Source organism: Mchenga conophoros, linkage group LG15, assembly GCF_057382185.1.
Source record: "Mchenga conophoros isolate Kocher_MC1m ecotype Shallow Benthic linkage group LG15, M_conophoros_male_GT1.1, whole genome shotgun sequence".
Lineage (NCBI taxonomy): Eukaryota > Metazoa > Chordata > Actinopteri > Cichliformes > Cichlidae > Mchenga > Mchenga conophoros.
The window spans coordinates 31,377,379-31,385,841 of NC_140540.1; the positions used below are offsets into that span (position 1 = coordinate 31,377,379).

General features: G+C 38.2%; 1 long non-coding RNA gene across 2 annotated transcripts; it reads right to left on the reverse strand.

The window, feature by feature from the left end:
• Positions 1 to 5,986: 5,986 nt before the first annotated feature.
• LOC146558650 (uncharacterized) lies at positions 5,987 to 8,227 on the reverse strand. 2 transcript variants are annotated; one of them, XR_014888716.1, is made up of 6 exons: positions 8,169 to 8,227; positions 7,095 to 7,333; positions 6,886 to 6,997; positions 6,481 to 6,570; positions 6,195 to 6,367; positions 5,987 to 6,031 (listed from the first exon to the last, which is right to left on the reverse strand). It is a non-coding gene; the product is annotated as an uncharacterized LOC146558650 (long non-coding RNA). The 2 variants fall into 2 exon arrangements; XR_014888715.1 differs by lacking the exon at positions 8,169 to 8,227 and having other exon boundaries at positions 7,095 to 7,725.
• Positions 8,228 to 8,463: the final 236 nt, after the last annotated feature.

Genomic DNA, 8,463 nt, shown 5'->3' on the forward strand with positions numbered 1-8,463 from the left:
GGGTAAAAACATGACAAGATAACCTGCCATGAGGACTCACAACCACCTTCTTTACAGACCATTTCTCATGCTACGGAGCTAAATGATGAAGAATATCATCAGGTTGCTGCTGTACCATACTGCTAACTCTAAGAACCAGAAAGGCAAGTTATTCATGCAGCTGTCATGGTCCTGGGTTTTGACCCAGTGTTTTGAGTTTGTTTGGGGTCATGATGCATTTTGAATTATGTGTTTTGCATTGTTTGGTCTGTAGGGAATTATTGAGGTTCTTATGTTCAGTTTGAGAGCCCTGGTGCTGATTCTTAGTTCCCATTTGTGTTCTGTTTGTCTTAGTCTCACCTCGGTGTGACCTCCCCAGCATCCCCTGTGTGTAGTTAGGACTGTCCAGTTACAGATGTCAAGTCTCCCTGTCTCCCTCGCTCTCACTCCCTGTATTTTGTTAGTCTCGTCTCAGTGTTTGTATTGCCTCTCTTCCTTTGTCTGGTCCATCTGTTTCCTTCCTGTTTTATTTTGACAGTCCACTGTCTCGCTTCTGCTGTCTCATTGTGCCTGATTTGTCCCTCCTGTGTTCCCATTTGTCTCTACTTTCCCCAAACACCCTCATGTACATATATTGTGTCAGTTCCCCTTTGATCCTGGCTGGAACATCACTTTACCTTCCTCCATGCTCCAGGTCCACGTTCTTAGTATTTCGTTTTCCCCATTTTAGTCACTAAAGTCTGAGTCCTCTTTGGCCTTATGTTTTATATTCTTGTTTGTTTTTTTCCCCAGGATAAATAAATAGCTCACTTTTTCTGACGGAAGACTACCATAATGGTCCACATACAGACGTACCAGAGGAGCTTTGCATTTAACAGTTAGTGAGTCAGCAGGGCACATGGTGAACCTGCTGTGTAACTTTACAGCACTTCATGTACAAGTTGCTGTGGTTCCTAAATACTTCCAGTTAATTGTGCAATTGATTGATTGTAGCCCAGTACTTTCATCCATATAATGTAGTTTTAAGTCTTTTGCCTGTCATATTTATACTGATTGATATTTTTAACCTTGAGTTAAAACTGTTAACATCTGCATTTCTTACATCCAGCAGAGATCTAGCTTGGCCATACTCCCTCATATGACATCACAGCTAAATTCTTCGATGTCTGTTGCAACAGGGATGGACTTTTACTCTATTTGTCTTCCATCTTCCTTAAAGATTATTTCAAGATTTTCACAAATCAAAACCGACAAACTAATAATAATCAATCCACTCAGAATACGTTTCACAGAATACGTTTTTGCCCAAAACAACACCATGATCTGAACTCAGCTTCAATACTGATTGAAGAGTAATTCATAAAACATTTAAACTCTTTAGCGGTGTCCAAATTCAGAGGCTGCATCCTCCTGAGGACCCGGCCAACGTAGACCGCGAAGGCCTCCGAAGGCTGGGTTGGCCGGAAGTGTGAAATTGGACAGTCTAGCCTTCAGATTTCACCGCTGTCTCAGTGAAGTTTAATAAACTCAGCTGTCTGCTCCTTGCTATCTAAAACATAACAGGACACTGCTGTAAATTTTCGACCATCTCACACTTCTGTTTAATCAGTTTTCCGTTTGACGTTTATTCAGCTAATCTCAGCCAAACTGATTTACTCAGGCACAAAAGAAAACACTGAAAAAAGCCAAGCAATAACATTTTTAAGTTATCTAAGTGACTTATATATCATGTTTAACCTGAGTAGCAAAAGACCGCGAGAGAATTTGAAAATGATGTGCCAGGAGTTTGCTGTTCTCGCCCCGGCTAGCTATCAAGCTAACAGGATTTTGCTGGACATCCGGGTAACAGACATCTCCAAAAACGTCAGAGCGCTCTTGGAAATGCGTGATGTCTTGAAAACTGAGCAGATATTTGAAGTTTACACAGCTACATTCTCGCCTGAAAATATCTTCAAAGTTTATTTTGTGACCTAGAAAGAGTAATAAGAGTAATATTAAAACTAAGTAGCATTGTTCAAAACTGGAATTGGTTGGGCCGCGCTATTAATTCTGGGATAGGTTGGGCCAAACAGGATAGGTCAGAGGTCAGGATACACCTGACCCATCCTTTAAATCTGGGGAAAAGGAAGACGCTTTTGTCGGCCGCATTTGGAGGAGTCTACGTATTTGGAAAACCTTCACTGCATCGCTGCGACGTAATCGGCCTACAAATGCGGTCTCAAGAGGATGCAGCCTCTGAATTTGGACACAGCTTTTGAGAACTTCCTGAGTCTGAGAGCAGTTAGAGGTGATTCAAGAGTCAGTACTGTGCTCCAGGAAATGAACCAACATTTTGTAAAAATGCAGCTCTAATGAAATTTCAGGCCATTTAATAAAGAATTTAATAAGGATTCAACGATACAATAAGCCTGATGATGACAGTTTTTATAACTCTTTGCTGCTTTGACAGCAGAAAAAAAACACATTGTGCAGCACTGACGATCTCAGCTTTAGCAGCCTGACAGAATTACTCATTAAAAAAAGTCTTTTTCAGTCCCCAGTTTACTTGACAGTTCGTTAAGTCCATCTCAAATAATCACCAACTGCAGGTAATTTATGAATACATGTAATTTCATAGTCACTGCAGGATTGTCCAGTAAAATAACTACTAACATGCATCCAAGTATAATAATCCAATATGTTTAACGTTGATTTAATTCCTTTCTTCTTGGATTTCTCTTTTCTTTTTATGTTCAGATTTATGCAGAATTCACAAACACAGACAGGTCTGTCTTATACAGTCACTTCAGACAGTTTCACTTTAGACCGTTTCACTCAAGATGAGCTTTGGTGAAACGACCCTGTGTGTTCACAAGGTGATGTCACATTTTTATAGAAACCTCTGCATGGATGCAAAGCAAGCTTTTTTTTTCCTGCAAGTTATTATTATACTCAGAATGTTCAAAAAACAAGAAAGTTGTTTGGTTGCACTTGCAACTGGACACATTTTCCTAATTTTTTTCACATGTAATATTGTGTAGAGTCTAGAACTGCAAACACTTATAAACCTTCCATACAAGTGCAGTAGACACATTTTTCCTATGCTCAGGTTGCACAGGTTGTAGAGTAGAAATGTTTATGAATGACATTGTGTTACCCTATCTATATCTAGCATTTTCCCAAAAGCTGACAATCCGGTCTTTAAGTGATGACATATGAAGGGGGCACCGGTTTAGCTCGCTGGGATGAGCAAGTGACCATATGCTGTACTGGCTGAGAGCGGCCGGCCTGGGTTCCTCTCCAACCTCTGCTTTCCTGTCACTCTTAACTGTACCCTATTGAAAAAATCCAAAAATAAATAGCAGGAGGAATTTTAAAGTACTGCTAAAGTAACCTAAGTGTCACGACCAGGGGGCCGATATGAGAGACAGGACTCAAATGCAGACAGTACTCGCAGGCAGGGACGGAGCGTGGGGGTGGCTTACTGGGCTTAAGCCCGGGTTGTTTTGTCAGAAGCCCGGGGTCTTTTGGAGTGTAATTTTTTCATAGTTAGATGCCTGGCTGACAACTGTATAAAACAAAAAGTACACACAATATTCGAAACACATAGTGCACACCGTGGGAATTTACGACTGTGTGTGAATCCCCCCTGATATTGGTATGATCCGAGCTCAGGCACTAAGCAACTGAGCGAGAGGGCGGGGCAGCTGCTGCCTGTGAGGGCGCTGTTGGAGAAACGGAGCCAGCCATACTAAGGAGAGCTTAAGTTTGACCAGGTACCAAAGCAAATCATTCGTACCATACAAATAATGTAAATATGACGGTGTATCACGAAAGATTGATATCAAACTGATCACTTGACCAATTATTACGTTACTTGCTCTTCAAGTGAATCAACAACTGGCGAAATGAAAAGCCGAACAAATGCTATTTTTTAGAGAGTCTTAGCTTACGTGTGTTTATTTCATATTTTCAGTTCTTACCCTCCACGACAAAATCGGTTTCAGTTATGTACTGAAATATAAGAATGGACATTAGAGGGTTCTTTCAAAGAAAAAACTCAGGTAAATGTTATTTTATATATTATGCTTTGTATGTTGTTCAGTATATTTCTATGCAAAACAAGAGGGATTTCAGTACACAGCAGGATATTCACATTTGTAACCAGATATTTACATACACTTTAGGGAGAAAACATAAAACATTTTTACTGTACAACATCAATTTAGAGTAAACTTTTGTTTTAGATAAATATTGAAATATCTTTTGAATTAGTTAAATGTCAGAATAAAGAGAGACAGAGCTGTCTATTTATTATCACTTTCATCAAATTTAGGAGTACATGTACACTAAGTTTATTGTTAATTAATAAGAAAACTCCAGACGATTCCATTCTGAGCTGAAGAAGCTTCTGATAGGTTAGTAGAGTCCATGTGACTAAGTTGGTGGCACAGCTGTGGATGCATATAAGGCAAAACACAGAGCCTGTTTCTTTGAAATGGGAAAATCAAGAGATGTCAACCAAACACCAGAAAAAGAACTGTGGAGCTCCATAAGTGTGGCTCAATTTTGAATACAATTTGGTGCCATTTACAATTAAGAAATACAGATAGTTTCTCTCTTTACTCTTAAAGTTAACAAATATGTTTTTATATTTATCAATCTAAAAAAAATAAACATTTAGTCTGATTTGATGTTACAATTAAAAAAGTGTTTGTGTTTTTATCTGAAGAGTTTGTAAATATCTGGTTTCAACTAGAGATGGCACGATACCACTTTTTTATGTCCGATACCGATATCATAAATTTGGATATCTGCCGATACCGATATGAATCCGATATAGTGTTTTTTAATCAACAAAACTGTTTTTTAAAATATCTTGCTGCATTTTGCAAGTCTGCAAGTTCATACTCAAGTTTAAAACAACAACTACACTAAAGCTATTCTGTTATACCTGTATACAAAAAAAATATTTCATAGTTCAGCAATACTGATCAATCTAATAAACTTAGACCTACACCATCCTCCCTATTCTGGTATTTTAAAGAGTACTTAGCGTAAATATTAAGCAACCTAACTAATAGGGTTCCAACTCCCAGCAACAACAAAAATAAATAAATAAAAAATAGGGAACCACCCCTCACGCGCCACCTCATGATGCTTAATCGACGTAATCAACCTTAATTTGATGCAGTGTGAAAAAAAATGCACAGAAATCAATTATTTTTCAAGAAATATTAAATAGATTCAACATCTTTCTTCAACAAAATTGCAGACTGCACAGATGGTACCTTCCCAAAGTAAAAAGTACTATAGCTTACTAGGGTATATATTACCCAGATAGCAAGGAAACATTGAAACAATGTTGAGTCAATATCAACAACGTTGAAGTGTGACGTTGACCTAACGTCACTCTTGCACCCTTTTTTAATGTTGAAACAACGTCAGGTTTTGATGTTGAATCAATGTTGAAACCTGACGTTGATTCAACGTTATATTTTCTAATACTGCTGACATTGAAACAATGTCAGATTCTGATATTGAAACACTGTTGAGCTATGGTGTTGATTTTCCGCCTCTTTCACACAGTTGCTTTTTATTAAAACAGTTAAATCATGACTGGAAATCTACCTTTCTTTATAGGTATTTTAACCAATACTAAACTACTGCATGTTTCCATCAATACTTCAACCACCTAAACACATAATTGTACTTATTCCTTAAATTGGACACCCTTTATAAAAAAAACCAAATGTCTCACAATGTATCATGTCAATATTAATATCCTAAAATAAGAAAGCATTGCATGTGATGTAACAGAGAAAAAAAATAAACAAAAAAAGGTCAATAGGCATGTTTCGTTTGCTAAATACTTTATTAAAAGACAGTTTCCGATTTACGTTTATATGATTCACAGAAGTTTGTAATTTTTTGCATGATGTGCGTCCTGCACCACCCAAACGATCTGGGGCGTATCGGAGCCATTTCTGCACTGCTTGTGCAAAGACAAACTCTGATATAGAGTTTGCCCCTAACTGCTGCGTCAGGCTCCAATCAAGGCAAAGCGTCTCACCTATAGACACATTTTAAGAGATGGAATTAGCGTGTCTCATGTCTTAAATGTGTATGCAAGTGCTTGTGTGTTTAATCAACAGGCCGTTGTTATGTATTTAAATCACATCTGACAGCTATTACACTTTATAGTTACAAAGTGTACATAACCTTTATATACTTACCATTGCCTTATTTGCCTCTTGTGATTGAAGAGCTGGCTCTGCATTGTTTAGCTCCTCAATGTTGTGCAAGGGCAAATCCAGAGCCAGTACCCCAGCATCTACCGATTCATTGCAGCCGGTATTGCGGATGGCTCTGACCTCCTCACGGAGTTCGTTAACAGCTCTCGTCAGGTCTGACAGAAAAAGATGCTTTTTTTTTAAGTATTTAAGAATACAGACAACTTGTCAAACGTTTCCTTGTGTCACACACAGACATGTACAAAGACACTAGACAGTATTTTATTACCTGGTATTTTCACTCGAGGGGCCTGGGGAAACCATTTTTTTTGTGGGCTGCTCATCCTCTGAGTCACTATATGTGTACAGGGGATTTGGTCTAAAGAAAAAAAGTTGAAAACGGTCATAAGTAATTACAAATGTGCTTTTGGAATATTTTTTCCTAAAGTTACAGTTTGATTTATAACAACACACACAGGAAACGGAGATGTGCAAGAAGGTACAGTATACAAGGAATTTTTGAAGTGCACAAGTGTATACGGCTTTGCATTTATAAAAAGTTTACAAGCTTCCACTTTTTGGACTATATTATGTGGTGATATTGCAGTATGCAAGCACCACAGATATGTATAAAAGACAAGATCATAAATTCTTAGCAATCAAAGATATGTTTGTGAAATAAAAAAAGTTTTACTTGTGCTTTCTTTTATGACTGGTCTGAGTTTCAGCTTCGGACTGAAGGTCAGACATATCACAGTGTTCACTTAGATATTTCTGAAGACTGCGTTCTGCTTCGTGAAATGTGTCTGGAAGTACAAACACAATGTATGGCCAGACATAAATTAGGACACGAAAAACTTGTTATTGTTACATTTATACAATACCAATCCAGATGATACCCACCATGGCTTATTAGAAGTCGGACTGGTGCATAGGTGAGCCATGTTGCACCAGGATGAACTCTCCTCTTTACTGCGTCGTGGATCCTGAATGTGTCTCACGGAGGATATGGAGGCCATGACAATTTCTCCCCATTTATCCATGATCTAGGGACTATTTCTGTACCACCAGTGCTAAACTGCACAATGCACCAGTCTTTCATTTTTATCTTTTTTTTAATTTGGAGTCCTTTTTTGCCCTGTCTAGGATAAACAGGAAACAGATAATTACAATATATTTCATAGTCACTACAAAACTTGATCTATTGATTGAACTAAATAATAAATAATAGCTTAAAATGTATATAGGCAACAATTACAAGCAAACCCGTATATGTAAGCATTTAAACACTGAAGATAATAAAATTAACAGTATTTTGTCTAAGTCTGCCATTGTAGGAATTCATGGCACCGAGACAAAAACTTGGCGCACAGTGTGGCGTCAAAATAGGCGCACACCTTTGACGCTGCGTTTTCTCCGTCTTCCTCGTCCACACGTAAATGCTAAACGCAGTTTACGTGTGGACAAAAGGTGCAAACGCAAGTTAGGTGAGCGTGCAGCGTAAAGTTAGGTGAGCGTGCAGCGTAAAGTTTGAATTGAGTGCGAATCGAAGCGGGTGCTCTCCAATCATTAAAAGTAACAAAGTCATTGAACACATTTATACAGTTACCTTTACGTTTATCAATCATATATCACAGATTTACAATTTTTTGTAGTACTATGCTAAAAAGCAACTACAGAGCGAAAGTCTGGGTCAAGCGCCGAGGCGACGGCAAGAACAAAGGAACCCTCGAAGCGTTAAAGCTAGCTTTGTAAGGGAATATAACGGAAAAGTATGAAACGAAAATGTTTTCTTTGTTGATAGACTTTGTTTGCAGTGCAATTTATTTGTTGCCGGATTGTAAGATGAAAGTAGACACAATTTCAGGCTCCCACATTTTATCCGAAACTTTACATTAACAAGTTTTTTTTTTTTTTTACTGTTATTCAAATGCAACCGTGGAAATAACGAATAGAACAAAAGTCATTCATTCTTACCTTATACTAATCGTGGCGCAGGCCAGTGCAGTGCATGAACTGATGCCTTCTCCGGTCAATTCCGCTGAGAGTAAATCTAATGTCCCGCTCTACTGTACAAGACAATGGTTACCTGGAGGGATGTACCACTGAGAGGGGTGCTGCGGAATAGTCCAAGTGGTAGCAGCTTTAATTTCCCGCTCAACCATAAATCGATGGTTTTTCAACGTGATTGTTGTCACCTTGTCAACTATAAATAGATCAACAATCAACGATGACAGAACAACAGTGAATCAATGTTATTTCAATGTCAGTG